The 19,551-nt window shown below is 42.2% G+C and overlaps 1 protein-coding gene across 3 annotated transcripts in view; it reads right to left on the bottom strand.

Annotated features, from left to right (window-relative positions):
• ccdc102a (coiled-coil domain containing 102A) overlaps positions 1 to 19,551 on the bottom strand; it is a 149,935-nt gene that overhangs the window by 14,975 nt on the left and 115,409 nt on the right. Inside the window, exon 8 of one of the 3 annotated variants that reach the window (XR_011345023.1) lies at positions 3,091 to 3,357. The exons of the other annotated variants lie outside the window; for them this stretch is intronic. The gene's annotated coding sequence lies outside the window, so the exon portion shown is untranslated. The remainder of the gene's footprint in view (positions 1 to 3,090; positions 3,358 to 19,551) is intronic. 3 annotated transcript variants of the gene reach the window in all.

Raw genomic sequence — 19,551 nt, 5'->3', positions numbered from 1 at the left:
TCCATGCTTCTTATATCTAATGTATGCCTCCCTTTTTCTTCGAACCAATTTTCCAATATTCCTTGAAAACCACGGCTCTCTCAAACCTTTTGCCCCTCCTTTTAACCTAACAGGAACATAAAGCTTTTGCACTCTCAAAATCTGATCTTTAAAAGACTTCCATCTCTCTACTACATCCTGCCCATAAAACAAATTGTCCCAATCCATACCCTGCAAGTCCTTTCGCATCTCCTCAAATCTAGCTTTTCCCCAATCAAAAACCTCAACCCTTGGCCCTGACTTCTCTCTTTCCATAATGACATTGAAGCTGATGGCATTATGGTCACTGGACCCGAAGTGCTCGCCAACACTAACCTCAGTCACTTGACCCTACCCATTTGCCAACAGTAGATCTAACACTGCTCCTTCTCTGGTTGGCACCTCTACATATTGTTGTAAAAAACTATCTTGCACACATTTCACAAACTCTAACCCATCCAGTCCTTTCACAGAATGTGTTTCCCAATCTATATGTGGAAAATTAAAATCTCCCATAATTACAACCCTGTGCTTATCACAAATATCTACTATCTCCCTACAGATTTGCTCCTCTAGGTCTCGGTCCCCTCCGGGTGGTCTATAATACACCCCTACAAGTGTAACCTCTCCTTTCCTACTCCTCAGTTCCACCCAAATAGCCTCCGTGGATGTGCCCTCTAATCTATCCTTCCTAGGCACCGATGTAATATTTTCCCTGACAAGCAATGCAACCTCACCTCCTCTTGCCCCTCCGACTCTATCACACCTAAAACAACGAAACCCAGGGATATTCAGCTGCCAATCACATCCCTCCTGCAACCATGTCTCACTAATCGCTACCACATCATACTTCCAAGTATCAATCCACACCTTCAGCTCATCCACCTTTTTTACAATACTCCTGGCATTAAAATATATAAATTTCAGAGATTTCCCAATTTTTAACCCCTGTTTTCCCTCATCTTTAATAACAACATTATTTACTTTTCCTGCCAATTGCCCTTCATCTTCTTCCAGAGCATTTCCCTTCTCTATCACCTGCCCATCCATATTCAAATACTTACTACAAACTTTCTTTGTTTGCATTCTAACCTTCTCCTTACTGCTCTGTACTATTTTGCTCCCTCCCCCCAACCATTCTAGTTTAAAGGATCCTGAGTAGCCCTAGCAAATACCCCTGCCAGGATTCTGGTCCCCCTGGGATTTAAGTGTAACCCGTCCTTACTGTGCAGGTCACATCTCCCCCAAAAAATGTCCCAGTTATCCAGAAACTTAAAACCCTGCCCCTTACTCCACCCCTTCAGCCACGTGTTAATCCTCCACCTCATTCTATTTCTATTCACACTGTCACGTGGCACAGGGAGTAATCCAGAGATTATCCCCTTTGCGGTCCTTCTTTTTAACTCCCTACCTAACTGCCTGTACTCACTTTTTAGGACCTCCTCTCTATTTCTCCCTATGTCATTGGTACCTACATGTACCACGACCTCTGGCTCCTGTCCCTCCCACTTTAGGATATCCGGGACACGAGCAGCAACATCTCGGACCCTGGCACCAGGGAGGCAAACCACCATCCGGTTCTCCTTGCTGCGTCCGCAGAATCCCCTATCGGTCCTCTTAACTATGGAGTCTCCTACCACAATTGCCCTTCTCTTCCTTTCCCTCCCTTTCTGAGCTACAGGGGCCGACCTCGTGCCAGAGGCACAGCCACTGTCGCTCCCCCCCAACCTTGATGTCCCCCTCAACAGTGCTCAAAGAGGCATACTTATTGCTGAGGGTTACATTCACAGGGCTCCTCTCTGGCACCTTACGTTCTTTTGTCCCTCTCCTAACAGTTACCCACCTTTCATCCTCCTGTGGCCCTGGCTGTAACTCCTGTCTATGACTACCTCTGTTTCCCTAACCAGCCTGAGGTCATCGAGCTGCAGCTCTAGTTCCCTAACACGGTCCCTGAGAATCTGCAGCTCGACACACCTAGTGCAGATATGGACATCCGGGAGTCTGGAAGACTCCAGGACCTACCACATCCAGCACTCCCGACAACACACAGCCTTAACACTCATCCCTTACCCCAATGAAGTAGTAATAAAGACTAAGCTTTCTCTCCTCCTGCTTTCGCCGAAGCCTGGAAGTCCCACTCCTTCACTGGGCCACTCACTCGCTGGGCCGCTCACTCGCTGGGCCGCTCACTCACTGGGCCGCTCGCTGTCCCTCTTATTTATTGGCCTTTTACCAATTAACTCCTACACACTCTCCTGTACGCTCGCTCGACCAATGGCCGCCTCCGACGCCGACTCCTCCCCGCAGACCCTGGTAAGAGACTTTTTAAAAAGTTTTCTTACCTGCCCCGGACTCTTTTCTTTTCTGTCCTTCTCCTCTCTCCTTTTCTCTCCTCTCCTCTCCTCTCCCTACTGCTAGGCTCTGTCCCCAGTAAGAGTCTTTAAAAAGACCTTACCTTCCCGTCACACTCTCCTGTACGCTTGCTCGACCAATGGCCGCCTCCGACGCCGACTCCTCCCCGCAGACCCTGGTAAGAGACTTTTAAAAAAGTTTTCTTACCTGCCCCGGACTCTTCTTTTCTGTCCTTCTCCTCTCTCCTTTTCCCTCCTCTCCTCTCCTCTCCCTACTGCTAGCTTTAGCACTATCCACAACTCCTCCAACCTTCATATCATCTGCAAACTTATTGATCCATCCTTCTCCTTCATCATCTAGGTCAGGGGTGTCAAACTCAAATTCACGGAGGGCCAAAATTAAAAACTTGGACTAAGTCCAAGTTGCTAGTGTGCTGTCGAATAGTAAAATCTGAGGGCTATTGAGAATGTGGGAGAATAACATGATTCCTGAAACAATCAAATGGGTGACTGATTGTGGCCATGAACTCTAGCAGGGTTATTTGCCATGCCCTTTTTCCATTGGTACAGATATCCTTTGATTTACACACTTTTCAAGTTTTATGCCTAATGAGCTTGTATCCAGGTGCAGGACCATTTTTAACCAGGAATATATTTATCACTGTGACATGAAACTATTGGAAGATCGTTTAATCCTGAGATTAAAGTTCATAATACTTACTCAGGCCTGTGTGCGGGAGGGCGGGGTTTGCGGGCGATCGGGTTGGACAACGACAGTGCGGGGGCATTGGCTCTCGCTGCAGGGCGGCATCTCGGCGGATCAGCGGCCCCGTCACCGTGAGTCGCGGATCGGCCTGCGGCAGGGAGGGGGTGTGGGCAACGGTCCTGGCGAGGTCAGGCTCGAGGCCTCCGGTTCCGGGCGCTGGGAAGCGGCCTTGGCTTCCCCTGACACCGGCCAGGCCCCAAAACCAGAGTCCACGGTGAGACCCTGCAACGTAAACAGAGGAGGTGGGGGCGATTAGCAGGCTGACGCCAATGCATTCTGGGATTTGTTGTATTACTGTGCATGCGCTATACTGGCGCGGTGGCCAGCGGGCCTCCTCTAATACATTTTTGAAATGATCTTGCGGGCCAAATATAATTATATGCCCGCGGGCCAGAGTTTGACATGTGTGATCTAGGTCATTTATAAAAAGTACAAAGAGCAGGGGTTCCAGAACAGATCCCTATACAGCTTCACTAGTCACAGACCTCCAAGCAAAATACTTCCTTCTACTACTACTCTCTGCTTTATACACGCAAGCCAATTTTTAATCCACATAGCCAAGGTTCCATGGATCGCATGCCTCATGACTTTTTGAATGAGGCTCTTGTGAGGGGCCTTGTCAAATGCTTTACTAAAATCCAAATACTGCCTGACCCTCATCAATTTATTTTGCTACCTCCTCAAAAGACTCAATTAGGCTCGTGAGGCACGACCTTCCCTTCACAAAGCCACGTTGACTATCCTTGAGAAGACTACTTCTCCAAATGCACATAAATCCTGTCCTTAAGAACCTTCTCCAATAGTTTGTACACCATTGATGTACATCACTCACCGGTCTCTAATTCCCAAGATTTTCCCTATTATCTTTTTTAAACAAGTGGCCGACATTTGCCATTCTCAAATCCTCCGGCAGTTCCATGTAGCCAAGGAGGAATCAAAGATCATAGCCAACGTCTCATTTATCTCTTCCCTTCCTTCCCACAGCAACTAGGGAATATTGCATCCAGACCAGGAGACTTATCAATTAAATATTTTTAAGAATATCCAGGACTTCCTCTTTCCCAATCTCAATATCGTCCAGCACACAAGCCTGTTCTTTTCCGATCTCACCTGATCAAGGTCCTTTCCTCTTGTGAATACTGAAGCAAAGTATTAATTTAGGGCCTCACAAATCTCCTTTACCTCCAGGCACATTTTGCTTCCTTTATTCTTAAGAAGCCCCACCTTCATTCTCATCATCCTTCTGTTCTTCACGAATGCAGAGAATGCCATGGGATTCTCCTTCTTAACCTCTTTCCTGGCTACCATGTACTTCTCATGAGCCCTTCCTGTTTCCTGCTTCCTAAATTTAACATATGCTCCCTTCTTCCTCTTAATTTGCTGCCTCACCTATTTTGACAACCATGGTCCCCTTTCCCTACCATCTTTTCCCTGTCTCATTGGGAGAGTCCTGTCCTGAACCAAGTGCAAGTGGTGCCTAAACATCCTTCTGTGCTTTCTTCCATGAACATCTGTTCCCAATTTACCCTCATTAGTTCCTGCCTCATCCCATCATAATTAGCCCTTACTCAATTAAACTCTTTCCCATTTTGTCTCCTTTTATCATTGTCCTTAGCTATGCGAAAGCTCAGGGAGTTGTGGTCACTTTCATCAGAATGCCCCCCCCCCCCCCACCAAGAGATCTGCCACCTGACCAGGTTCATTAACCAGTATTGGATCCAGTGTGGCCTCTCCTCTAGTTGGCTGATCCACATACTGTGTCAGGAATCCTTGGAGTTAAATTTGGCCCAACAATGTTTTTACCAAACTGTAGTGATGTGGAGAAATAGAAAGAAACTTACTTCAGCAATGTATTTCTTAGTTCAAATGGGAGCCCCCAAACAGGGGGTTCATGTCCAGTCAGAGATGGGAATCAGAATTAAATGTAAGAATAGATGAGGAAACCTGGTCTGAACTATGTTGGATAGAATGTTAAATACAATCAATGTAAGATATAGATTAGTACAATATCATTTTCTGCATCAATTATATGTCCCATCACAATAATTAAATAAATTAGATTCAGACTTATCAAACCTATGTTTTAGACGTTGAAATGAGGTAGAACCTTTTTACATTCAACTTGGTTATTTTTGGGTCGATCTAGGAAATTTCTTAGAGCAGATTACAGGAATTAAATTTCCACAAAACCCAGAATTATTCTTATTGGGTAATACTATAGGGCTTAGACCTCAACTGAAACTATCTAAATATCAAATAGAATTTGTTAAAATTGCATTGGCTGGGGCTAGAAAATGTAGAGTGCTTGCATTCACATCTGGGTATGGTACATTGGAATACGTAGTTGTATTCCACTTGAGAAAATGACCTACAACTTAAGAAATGGGTTGACGTTTAGCATCTGAATGTACAATTTTCAGATGTAAATCTTTAATTGTGTTCTGCCTCACCATCGAGACCTCTGTTGATCTTCTCCAAAGAAAATTAAATAAAACATCAATTTATGATCGGTGGAGTGTGCGACACTTTTCAGCGATCCATCCTGCTTTAACATAGAAACATAGAAGATAGGAGCAGGAGTAGGTTATTCGACCCTTCGAGCCTGCTCCGCCATTCAACGAGATCATGGCTGATCTTAAAGTTCAGTACCCCGTCCCCGCCTTCTCTCCGTAACCTTTAATACCCTTATACTGAAGAAATAGATCTAATTCTCTCTTAAATATATTTAATGAACCTGCCTCTACTGCCCTCTGTGGCAATGAATTCAACAGATTCACCACCCTCTGGGTAAAGAAATTCCTCCTCATCTCGGTCCTAAATGGTTTGCCTATTATCCTCAAACCATGGCCCCGGGTTCTGGATTTTCCCATCATTGGAAACATCCCATCTGCATCCATTCTGTCCAGTCCTGCCAGAATTTTATATGTCTCTATGAGATCCCCTCTCAATCTTCTAAACTCCAGCGAGTACAATCCCAATTTGCGCAATCTTTCCTCATAAGTCATTCCTGCCATTCCAGGTATCAGCCTGGTGAATCGCCTCTGCACTCCCTCCATTGCAAGAACATCCTTCCTTAGATAAGGTGAGCAAAACTGCACACAATACTCCAGGTGGGGTCTCACCAAGGCCCTGTACAGCTGCAGTAAGGTATCCTTGTTCCTATACTCAAACCCTCTTGATATGAAGGCCAACATACCATTTGCCTTTTTAACTGCCTGCTGTACCTGCATGTTCGCCTTCAGAGACTGGTGTACAAGTACCCCTAGGTCTCTCTGCACTTCTCCATCTCTTAATCTATTGCCATTCAAATAGTAATCTGCCCTCAGGTTTGTATTACCAAAGTGGATAACCTCACATTTATCCACATTGTAGTGCATTTGCCATGTATCTGCCCAGTCCCTCAATTTATCCAAATCACACTGGAGCTTCCTGACCCCCTCTTCTGTGCACACAACCCCTCCTAGCTTAGTGTCATCTGCAAATTTGGAGATATTACATCCAATCCCTTCATCCAGATCATTAATGTAAATTTCTCTTCTTCTCCTTCTCTTAGTTTTTCTTGTATCTACTCTTTTCTTTGGGCTTTTTTCTTGGGTGGTGGGGGTTGGGGAGTTGGGGCACAACCATCATGGACTAAATACTCGATTTACATTTTTACTTGTAAGTTTTAATTTTGTAATTGACTGAATATATGATCATAATTTTTTAATAAACTATTAAAAAAAAGTAATCCTTCTTGGACACAGGACAAATTCTGCTCCATCTATCAGTCTTGGAGTCAGGAGGTGCCAGTCAATATTAAGGGAAGTTGAAGTCTCACATAACTACAACCCTGTAATTTCCATTCCATTCCAAAATCTGGCGACTTACCTGTTCCTTGGTGTCCTGAGGGCTATTTGGGGGCCTACAGATGACTCCCAGTAGTGATAGCTCCCTTCCTATTTATGACATCCATCCTCACTGACACAGTACTTACCTCCTCTGCAGCATCCTCCCTTTCCACAGCCATGACCAGTTATCCCTGACCAGTTATGCTACTCATAACCCCCCTTACCTTCCATCCTATTTGTTTTAAAACATCTAAACCCCAGTACATGCATCAGCCAATCCTGCCTTTCCTCCAGCCAAGTCCCTGTAATGGCCACAACATGGTAGTTCCACGCATTGATCCATACTCTAAGTTCATCCCCTTTATTCCTAAAACTCGCAGCATTGAAATAGCATTTCAAATCCTCTAACTGACTACATTTAAGCTTTCCACCTTCTGCCCTATTCTCTGCACTAATATTCTGGTTCCCACCCCCTCTTCAAACAAGTTTAAACCCTACCGAACAGCTTTAGCAAATCTGCCTGCTAGGATATTGGTCCTTCTCCAGTTCAGGTGCAGCCTGTTCTTTTTACACAGGTCGGACCTTCCCCAGAAGAGATCCCAATGATTCACAAATCTGAACCCCCGCCCCCTGTGCCTTGCCCCAACTCTTCAGCCACTCATTTCCCCTCTCTGGTGCGTGGTAAAGGCAGCAATCCTGAGATCACCACTCCTGAGGTCCTGATTTGCAACTTCCTTCCTAACTCCCTCTATTTTCTCTTCAGGACCTCATCTATGTTATTGGTCCCCACATGGAGCATGACATCTGGCTGCTCACCCACTCACTTGACAATGATATGGACTCGATCTGAGATGTCCCTGACCCTGGCACGTGGGAGGAAACATACCATCTGGGAGTCTCGATCTTGTTCACTAAGTGGTCAGGTCTCTGGCACAACATATCTAACATTAAATTGGCAACACAAATCTGGAGGGCTGAAAGGCCAGTTCTTGTGCTGTCCTGCCTTATGACCCAGTTTGATTTGCTTCCACTTCCAATCTAGGCAGGCACCAGTGTCTTTGGGGCTAAATGGTGTTACTGATGTAACCAGAGTTTAATCACAAAAATCAAATCGTCGATGGAAAATTGTGCACAGTTTTTAATGTTTCCATCAAAGAAACAAGAAATAGAAATAAGTGAAATAGAATCCAAACTATTTAACTGAATGCACAAAAATGTAAACCACATGGCAACTGATCCACTTTGGAAGAATGAAAACAAAATCTCTGATTTAACTGGTGTGAGACACTAAGATACGATGACTCATGGAGATCTGATGCAGCAGCTGTGATAGGGGAAAGAAAACGCAGAGGGGTGGGCATTTTGGGTTTCTGAACTTCAATGGGGAAAATGAAAGCATGAAGAATCAGGGTCTGGAGAAACACAAAATAGTTTCATTGACCAGAGAAGTTGAACAAGAACATCTGCACATGCTGGGGGCCAGTGCAATCCACGAAGGTGCTGGAGAAACTCAGATAAGATGGATGCCCATCTTTCCCACCCCCCACCCCCTACTGAAGGGCCAAAGCCCTCCGTTTTTTCCTCAATAGCAGACCTCACCAGTTCCCTTCAACCAGCACCCTTCTCTGCCTGGCAGAGCTTGTTTTCACCCTCAATAACTTCTCCTTTGACTCATCCTACTTTCTCCAAAACAAAGAGGTAGCCATGGGTCCCAGCTAAGCCTGCCTTTTGTTGGCTATGTGAGGCAATCCATGCTACAAGCCAACACAGACAAGGCTCCTCAGTTCATCCTCCCCTACATTGAAGATTACATTGGTGCTGCCTCCCGCACCCATGATGAGCTCGTCAACTTTATCCATTTGCTGTTAACTTCCACCCTGACCTCAAATTCACTTGGTTCATCTCTGGTTCTACTACCATCAACTCAGCCCTTACCCGCATCTCCTCTAGCACACATCTTCCTTGGACCCCTCTGCCCCGAGATACAACAAGGACATGGCTCCCCTTGGCTTCACCTACCACCCCACTAGCCGCCACATCCAATATATTATCTTCCGCTATTTCTGCCACTAACAACTTGATCCCACTGCAAGACACATCTTCCCCTCCCCTCCCTACTTTCCGGAGGGATCGCTCCCTCAGGGCCTCCTTCGTCAATCATCCCTTCCCACTAATTGTCCCCTCAGAACCTACCCCTGTGACCACAGGAAATGGCTCCAGGACAGAGGTCTAGGTGCCACAGACTCGCACCACCAGGTTCAGGAGCAGCTGCTACTCCTCCACCATCAGACTCCTCAACAATAAACTTCATCAGGGACTCATTTAAGGACTCTTACTTAAATGTAGACAACACTTTCCTCATGCTAATATATCTTAATTTCAAAGTGTCATCTTCCAAAAGCATGATCTATGATATTCTGAATTTCTACCTCTTTAATCTAATAAATCAGACTCTGTCGCTGCTGTTTTATGTAGTTTTAATTTGTTGATAGAATGGATAAACATTTTGCATAACTTTGCATTTGTTCTGTCATTGCTGCAACCTCATTCATTGTAAGATTATATTCTGTTTTCATGGATTTCACCTTAGCATCCACCTCTTCTAAGTGCAACTTGGTCTCTTCCGCCCATAAGTTAGCATCATGCACTTATACATGAAGTTTGTATATGGTCTGTTATTTTCTGTTAATTTCTGATAATTTCTCTTCAAGCTCTTCCTTTATGGATACCAATTCTTTGGATGTTTGTTCTGCCTCAGCAGCTAAAGCGGATTTGGGATTTTAGGAACTCAATTCAAGATCCTGTGTACTGATTTTCTCTCTGTATTGCAGTTTGTTTACATTTCTTTATTTGTTTATGTGTACATTGTGTACAGTTTTTTTGCACTACCATTAAGTGGTAATTCTGCCTTGTCCAGAAGAAAAATAATCTCAGGGTTGTATGTGTACTCTGACAATAAATCTAAAATCTGAATCTGACTTGCACCCTCACCACAATTTGGGGCCCTAAATAGTCCTTCCAAGTGAAACACTTTACTTGTGAATCTCCGGGATCATATACTGCACCCAGTACTCCCAATTGGCCTCCTATAAATCGGACAGACTGGGAGATAGTTTTATTGAGCACCATTGTTGAGCAATAGGTCATTGTTGGAGTGGACTGAGTCAGAGTGGCCACACTATTTCAGGAACAAAGAAAATTCAGTAGGTAGTCACAGGTAAGGGTAGGTTTTTAGATATCATATTTTGATCCTCTACTCATAGACAGGGGTAAGGCAGCCAAGGCAGGGGAATGTTTCTCTTCCAGTATATGGATCATTAGGGAAGCAAGCAGATTTATTCCCTGATGATTTCATTTGTGAGAAATGCATCCAGCTACAGCTCCTGAAAAAACTGAGTTAAGGAATTGGAGCTGGAGTTGGATGAACTCTGGATCATTTGGGAGGCAGAGGGGGTGATAGACAGGAGTTACAGAGGCAGGAGGAGGGTAGATAAGTGAAAGTCAGAAGAGGGAAAGGGAAAAGGCAGGCAGGGCAGGGCATCTCTGTGCCCTTAGCCCTCAATAACAAGTGTACCATTATGGATACTGTTGGGGAAACAACCCACCAGGGAAAAGCCACGACGATCAGGTCTCTAGCACAGAGTCTGGTCCTGTGGCTAAGAAGGGAAGGGAGGAGAAGAGGCAACTTGTGGAGATAGGGGATTCCATAGTTAGGGGGATAGATAACAGGTTCCATGGAAGAGATCAAATATCCCAGATGGTATGATGTCTCCCTGGTGCCAGGGTCCGAGATAGCTCAGATCGAGTACACGGCATTTGCAGGAGGGAGGGTGAGCAGCCAGATGTCGCAGTCATCAAGATGGTGTCTTTGTGTGCAGCTCTGAGGGGAATTATTAAATATTTCCGTTCAAAACTACTAAAATACAACTAAAGAACTAGAACCACAAAAACAAACTTACCTGTTAACAAGGATGTCCTAGAATCGCTGGCAGACCTTGGAATTGGGAGAATTCACAGTCTCAGTCGGAATGTGAGACCTTTAAACAGCTGGCACTCAGTCAAGTTCAGCCCAATGGAAAATTTGAACAGCCAACTATCAGACCACTTAAACTTTGTAGGAGTTGCAAAGAGCAGATGCTCTGTACATATAAACATTGCGGATTTAAAGGATTTAAAGGTAGCATGGACCATTTAATCACCGCAGCAATTACCAGCAGCGGACATGGGCCATGTAAAGAAGACCCGACCACAGGGATGAAGGAAGTTGGGGGGGTTCTACAGGTTAAGATAAGGTGCTAGGTCCTGAGGCTTCCACTTCCTACTATCCTCCTGGTCAACGAATAATCCTTGCAGAACAAACGCTGATCTCTAAGCCAGACTTCGACATCAGAAAGACATCAGGGAGTGCTGCTAAATGCAGACATTCTGGACGCAGCACTACAGCCCAAGGGCTACACCTCCATCGTGCTGACCAAACACCGGCATCAGGAAACACTAGGGGATGCAGTGTTTGTGTCATCATCAATTCATTAAGGTGTACAGACATGACAGTCATGTCCCAGTCCTGCTCTCCCGACCTGGAACATCTGGCGATCAAGTGTTGCCCATTCGACCTGTCGAGGGAGTTCACCACCATCATCCTGGTCACAGTGTTAATTCTGCCTCAAGCTAATGTCAGACTGGCACTGGAGGGGCTGAGCACTATGATTAACAGCCATGAGACAGTACATCCTGATGCCTTCCCGATCATTGTAGGGGAGTTCAATCAGGCTAACCTGAAGAAGTTTTTGACAAACTGAGGAAGCTGGCTAAACTAAACTAAGCGAGGGGCTAGTATAGTGTAGTCGGGCTTTGCAACATGATGGGAAAACAGCAGAAGAAATAATTTAGCAAAAAGCTGACACACAAAATATGTCAGAGCATTGAAGGTCAAGGTCGCAGCAGCATCTGAGAGAACATTAGAGCACTTGTTGATATGCACCTGCACTGATTAGCACCCTGAGACTTCGCATATGTGAGAAACTAGCTACTAGTATTGATAAGCTGTGGTCTTATGATTGGTAAAATATTATACAGCAAGCATACTAACTTAGAGATACTTTGTATATGCGAGGAACTAACATTTGGATATTAAAAGATGAGGTCCTTTATGATTGGTGTAACATTATACAGTATGCTATGGATCAGGATAAAAAAGAATGTATTGTAGCTGTTCGGGGGGACTTTTGTCACTGACTCCTGAATGGCATTTCAATAGTACCGGTGAATGGAAGTAACCCAATCTGCAGATTAAAGAGCGATCCAACCAAGACTGTAGTTGAAGTCAATCATTTCGTGTGAACACTCTGCGGACCCGGAATCCACAAACTACCACCACTATGTCATATGTGAGACCAGGGGAGCCAACACAGTCGACCACTGCGACACCAGCATGAAGAATCCCTACCAATGGGTGTGGGCATGAAAAGGACCATGCACATTTTGGTTGAGTTCTCTGTGGAGTGCTACCTGGACGATTAAAACTTGAAAATCAAGATTTTCTTCATCAAAAATGGATAAAGCTAGCACAAAGAAGCCAATGTAGCTGAGAACAAAGAAGCTCCTCTTCAACCAGGAACTTTGGGTGAAATTCCAAAAGGGAGTGGTGCAAAAATGGCAACGAAACCAGCAGTACAACTGGGGTGTCGGATCAAGAGCTGAGCATCATCCTGGAAAAAATGGAGAATTTGGGTAACTAATTCATAAGTGTAGAAATTATGATGAGAGATATGATGGAGAAAACCAGAGAAATAAAAGAGATTGTTGAAAACCTCATGGAGAGAATGGGTCAAGCAGAGGCTGAATTCACAAAAACGTGTGAAAAGCCTGAGGCTTTGGAAAAAAAATGCCAAAAAATGGGAGTTAATAAACAAGGATTGCTGGACAAAATTCATCATATGGAGAACTTCATTCGATGGAACAATGTCCGAATGATCAGACTGAAGGAAGGAATTGAGGGATTTCGGTGAACTTTTTTCAAAAATGAATCCCAGAAGTGTTGGGAGAAGACAAATTTGGAGAAAAGCTTCATATCTGGAGAGGTCACCGAACACTTGGACTGACCAGTTCTGGTGAAACTTTTAAGCTACTGAGAATGGAAGATAATTCTGGGAGCAGCATTTAATTACTCTAAACAGGACAATGGCCCGCCTGAGGATGATCATGAAAATGTACTATTTTTTCAAGACTTTAACCTGACCTTGATTAAACAAAGAAAATAATTTGAAGATATGAAAAGACAATTAAATGCTAAAAACTTGAAGTATTCAATGATATATCCCACGACTTTGAGGGTCGAAGTAGCAGAAAGGAACTGACGAATTTTCAAGACCAAGAACAAGGTGGGAGATTTTCTGCAAAGTTTGTAAAAAAAAGATAGAGGTTACCGATGGAGAAGATTGTGCAAATATTTGTAATGGATATAAGTAAAAGTAGCAAAAGTTGTCTTTTTAAAACATTTTTGTTGAATCGTCTTGTATTTTATTGTTTAAAAGTAAAATGTAAAGAAATATTCATGGAGAACTTAGTAAAAGGGAAATAATCTGAGAAAAGTAGTAGCAGGATGGAGACTCTGATCTAAGGGGGTCTGGTCTATGGTGCCTAGAAAGGAGTAGCAAATAAAAAGGCACTTCCTTGAGAAATTCTGTAGTGTTTTTTTCGCAGGCTTTCAGGGCTCTATGTATACGTCATTGTCAGGGCAGGGACGTTGTGTGGTTTTCTTAAAAGGGAAGAATTACTTTAATATTTAAAGAAAAGAGATTTTATCATTAAAAATATTGTTTTGAAGAAGAATAGGGATAGAACATTGAACATTTATTAGTTTTAATGTAATGGAAGAGAAAATGGGTCTTGGCCTAAAAAAATTAAAGTCTTTTTACGAAAAACACACCATACCAAATTGGAACACGCAAAATTAAAAAGAGGATGGGTGGGGAAAATAATATCATCTTCATTTGAATTAAATGCAAGAGGGGCAGTGATTTTAATTAATAAAAATATACCAATAATAATAGAAGAGATACTAACCGATCAAGCTAAAAGATTTGTGATGGAACATTGAAAAATTCATGCAGAATGATGGACATTTATGAATATTTATGCCCCTGTCTATGACGATGAAGTCTTTATGAAGAATATCTTTTTAAAAACCGCAGGGGGAAGACAAAATATATTGATTTTAATTTTTGTTTGGATCCAATATTGGATAAATAAGCAAGAATAATAACAAGGATAAAAGCTTCAAAAACATCATTATCATTTATTAAGGATTTAAATTTAATTTAATCCGTGATGCCACCATGATCACCCTGTACAAAAACAAAGGCAAGAAATCAGACTGCTCAAACTACAGGGGAATCACGTTGCTCTCCATTGCAGGCAAAATCTTCGCTAGGATTCTACTAAATAGAATAATACCTAGTGTCGCCGAGAATATTCTCCCAGAATCACAGTGCGGCTTTCGCGCAAACAGAGGAACTACTGACATGGTCTTTGCCCTCAGACAGCTCCAAGAAAAATGCAGAGAACAAAACAAAGGACTCTACATCACCTTTGTTGACCTCACCAAAGCCTTCGACACCGTAAGCAGGAAAGGGCTTTGGCAAATACTAGAGCGCATCGGATGTCCCCCAAAGTTCCTCAACATGATTATCCAACTGCACGAAAACCAACAAGGTCGGGTCAGATACAGCAATGAGCTCTCTGAACCCTTCTCCATTAACAATGGCGTGAAGCAAGGCTGTGTTCTGGCACCAACCCTCTTTTCAATCTTCTTCAGTATGATGCTGAACCAAGCCATGAAAGACCCCAACAATGAAGACGCTGTTTACATCCGGTACCGCACGGATGGCAGTCTCTTCAATCTGAGGCGCCTGCAAGCTCACACCAAGACACAAGAGAAACTTGTGCGTGAACTACTCTTTGCAGACGATGCCGCTTTAGTTGCCCATTCAGAGCCAGCTCTTCAGCGCTTGACGTCCTGCTTTGCGGAAACTGCCAAAATGTTTGGCCTGGAAGTCAGCCTGAAGAAAACTGAGGTCCTCCATCAGCCAGCTCCCCACCATGATTACCAGCCCCCCCACATCTCCATCGGGCACACAAAACTCAAAACGGTCAACCAGTTTACCTATCTCGGCTGCACCATTTCATCAGATGCAAGGATCGACAATGAGATAGACAACAGACTCGCCAAGGCAAATAGCGCCTTTGGAAGACTACACAAAAGAGTCTGGAAAAACAACCAACTGAAAAACCTCACAAAGATAAGCGTATACAGAGCCGTTGTCATACCCACACTCCTGTTCGGCTCCGAATCATGGGTCCTCTACCGGCACCACCTACGGCTCCTAGAACGCTTCCACCAGCGTTGTCTCCGCTCCATCCTCAACATCCATTGGAGCGCTTACATCCCTAACGTCGAAGTACTCGAGATGGCAGAGGTCGACAGCATCGAGTCCACGCTGCTGAAGATCCAGCTGCGCTGGATGGGTCACGTCTCCAGAATGGAGGACCATCGCCTTCCCAAGATCGTGTTATATGGCGAGCTCTCCACTGGCCACCGTGACAGAGGTGCACCAAAGAAAAGGTACAAGGACTGCCTAAAGAAATCTCTTGGTGCCTGCCACATTGACCACCGCCAGTGGGCTGATATCGCCTCAAACCGTGCATCTTGGCGCCTCACAGTTTGGCGGGCAGCAACCTCCTTTGAAGAAGACCGCAGAGCCCACCTCACTGACAAAAGGCAAAGGAGGAAAAACCCAACACCCAACCCCAACCCACCAATTTTCCCCTGCAACCGCTGCAATCGTGTCTGCCTGTCCCGCATCGGACTTGTCAGCCACAAACGAGCCTGCAGCTGACGTGGACTTTTTACCCCCTCCATAAATCTTCATCCGCGAAGCCAAGCCAAAGGAAATTTAATTTATATATGGAGGCAGCTCAACCCCTTAGAAAGAAACTATTCATTCTATTTATGGGTACGCGACTCACACTCAAGGATTGATCTATTATTAATGTCTGCCCAGTTACAAAGTAGAGTGGTAAAAACGAAGTATTTGGCAATAATTTTATCACACCACTCACCATTAACGTTAATGGAAAAGCAAGATGTATTAAAGCTACATTACTAAAGAAGAAGGATTTTTGCAAATTTAAGAGACAAATAGAAATATTTTGTGAAAATAATCTTTCTTCTACTGACAATAAATATGGGATACATTTAAAGCTTATTTGAGGGGACAGATTATTTCTTATACTAAGAATCTTAAGATAGAATATGCGAGAGAATTATATCCTTTTAAAAAAGGATATAACAAAATTGGAAAGAAAATATCAGATATCAAGAACAAAAGAAAAATATAGAATGATTAGAGAATAAAAAGTTACAATATAATACACTACAAACATATAGAAAGGAAAAAATGATACTAAAACTAAACAAAAATATTATGAACGAGAAGAACGGGCACATAAAGTGTTCTCTTGGCAGAGGAGTCATCAAGAATGATAAATACAATAGAAACAGAAGCTGAAACTTTAACATATAATCAAAAAGAAATAAATATGTTTAGACAACACTATATGAGACTATAAAAATCAGAATTAGTAGGAGATGAAAACGAGATGGAAGAATTTTGAACAAATGTTGAACTTCGTGAACTACAAGAGAGAGAAAAAGACAACTTTTACAAGGGAAGAAATAAAACTCTGGATACTTCACAAGCTGAGTTCAATAGACAATTTAAAGATTTGTTGATGCCTCCGTTGATGGATGTGTTAGACCAGGCAGTGGAGACCTAAACCCTCCCAGAAACTTTCTCAACAGCTATAATTACAGAGCTACTGAAGAACGGTAGAGATCCACTAAAAACCTCATCATACAGATCAACATCACTTCTGAATGAAGACTATAAATTTCTAGCAAAGGCATTAGCTAAGAGATTGGGTGAGTATTTACCAAAATTATTACATCCAGATCAGGTGGGATTTGTTAAAGGAAAACACTCTTCAAATAGTCAAGGTAGATTATTCAATATAATACATATAGCAAAATCAAGGCTGAATCCAAACATAACTATTTCTTCAGATGCAGAGAAGGCATTTGACCGACCAGAATAGTCTTTATTATATAAAACGTTGGAAAAAATTGGTGTAGATAGAAAATTCATAAATTGGATAAAAACTCTTTATCATAAGCTACAAGCTAAAATTATAACTAATAGCCAAATATAACCATATAACAATTACAGCACTGAACTAAGTCCTTTCCTCTAGTCCCAGCTACCTGCACCCTGCCCATAAACCCTCCATTCCACTCCCATCCATATACCAATTCAATTTTTCCTTAAATGACAAAATTGACCCTGCCGCCACTACTTCTCCCGGAAGCTCTTTCCACACAGTGACCATTCTCTGAGTGAAGAAGTTCCCCCTCATGTTACTTCTAAACTTTTGCCCCTTAACTCTTAACTCATGACCTCTTGTTTCAATCTCTCCTACTCTCAATGAAAAAAACCTATCTACATCAAAAAGCCTATCCTATCTATCCCCTCATAATCTTAAATGCCATTGATTTTTCCTTTGAGTAGACAGGGGTGTGCCCTATCACCAGCATTATTCATCCTAGCTATGGAACCTCTGGCGGAGATTATAAGTTGAACGGGAAGAACATAAAATTTGTTTATTTGCTGATGATGTGTCAGCACCAGCTAAATGGCTGATAAGATTACAAACAATACTAGAAAAATATGGAAGACAGTTAATAATTTTCAGAACTTATAAAAGCTTAATTACACCCCTCTACAAGTAAAAATAGAACAAGATTTACAGAAATGAAAATATCTGCCAATTACATTAGTAGGAATGGTAAATTGCATAAAAATGAAGGTAAGAAAATATCTGCCAATTACATTAGTAGGAATGGTAAATTGCATAAAAATGAAGGTAATGCCAAGACTACAATATCTCATTCAGTCGTTGCCTATTGTACTATCTAAAAAATTTATTTAAATTATTTCATAATTGTATAAGACAGTTCCTATGGAATAACAAAAGTACCAAGAATTGAACTGGAAAAGTTAACATAGGACTATTAACTGGGAGGACTTCCGGATTTTAAGAAGTATTATCTATCAGCAAAAACAAGATTTTTTATCATCTTTCTTTGAAGAAAATAGTCCCCCTTCATTGATTTGAATGGAATTGAATTAAATAAAAGAGGAGAAAATGAAGGACTTTATAAGTGAAATGTCAAATCAATAATAAAAAAAAGGATAATCCTATATTAATGAATGTATCGGAAAAAAAGCAGATATATCACTGAGGACACCATTATGTAAAAATGTACATTAATCTGGGTAACAAAATATTGAATTCATTGTATGACAAAGAAATAAGATATGCTGATGACTGTTAAGTGGAAAGATCTCTTATGTCTTTTGTCAGAGTATGGTTCTTCTGCTTTCTCCAGCTAAGATTGTTCTTAAGAGAAAGATGGGGGCCAAACATGGCCCCACCTGGTTAGTGAGATGAAAAAAACGATTTGGCTGGGGAACACAGCTAAATTTATATCCAAGATGTACTTTGCTCTCCAAAATGAAAGTCCTAAACCAGGTTTTCAGAGATCAAGAGAGAGATGGGACTTGGATTTAGGAGTTGCAATAATGGAAAGATGCTGGTCTGATTGGTGTTGGATTGCATGACTTCAATTATAAATGCATGGTACAGATTAGTACAATATAATTTTATACATCAATTATACTTCACACCACAGAAATTACATAGATCAAAATCAGAACTTTCGGAAATGTGTTTTCAATGTGGAAAAGAAATTGGAATGTTTATGTATGCTACATGATCGTGTATGAAGGTGAGACCTTCCTGAAATAGTAACAAGGATAACAGGGGGTGGCCTTCCTGGCTTTATCTTTTGGGCAATGTTATTGAAATAAGTAATAAACTAACTAAATACCAAATATCATTTGTTAAAATAGCTTTAGCTGTGGCTAATTGCGATTACTTGGAAATGCGACTTCCCCTACAGAGAGCACGAAGGAAAAGAGATGAACACATACAATCACATACAATCTAAAGAATGAATATGACGTATTTATAAAAATATGGCAACTTTATTTAGACTATATAGGCGCCCAAATATAAAAAGGTGCTACTATTATAAAAATATAAGTGACCTCCCCAATGAAGATTTTCTTTCTTTAAACCCAATTGTAAGCCCTGATGGTGTATGGATTTATACTGTAAAGAGGGAGGGATGGAAGAAGTTGTTGTGTTTTGTTTTACTTTGCAAGAAAAAAAAGTTATATACACATATATTTATATATTTTGAAAATGGAAAATTTTGACATGTATATTTATGGGAAAAAAACAAAAATAAAATATTTTTAAAAACATTATACCACGACTGCACTTCATCAAATCTGATCACTTGGCTGTACTTCTACTCCTGGCGTACAAGCAGAAGCTGAAGACCACAGCACCAGTGGTGAAGTCGGCAAAAGTATGGTTGAGGGAGGCAGAGGAGCGTCTGCAG

Source organism: Narcine bancroftii, chromosome 9, assembly GCF_036971445.1.
Source record: "Narcine bancroftii isolate sNarBan1 chromosome 9, sNarBan1.hap1, whole genome shotgun sequence".
NCBI lineage: Eukaryota > Metazoa > Chordata > Chondrichthyes > Torpediniformes > Narcinidae > Narcine > Narcine bancroftii.
The sequence above is the reverse complement of the archived record's forward strand: the minus strand, read 5'-3'. Positions and strand labels throughout refer to the sequence as shown.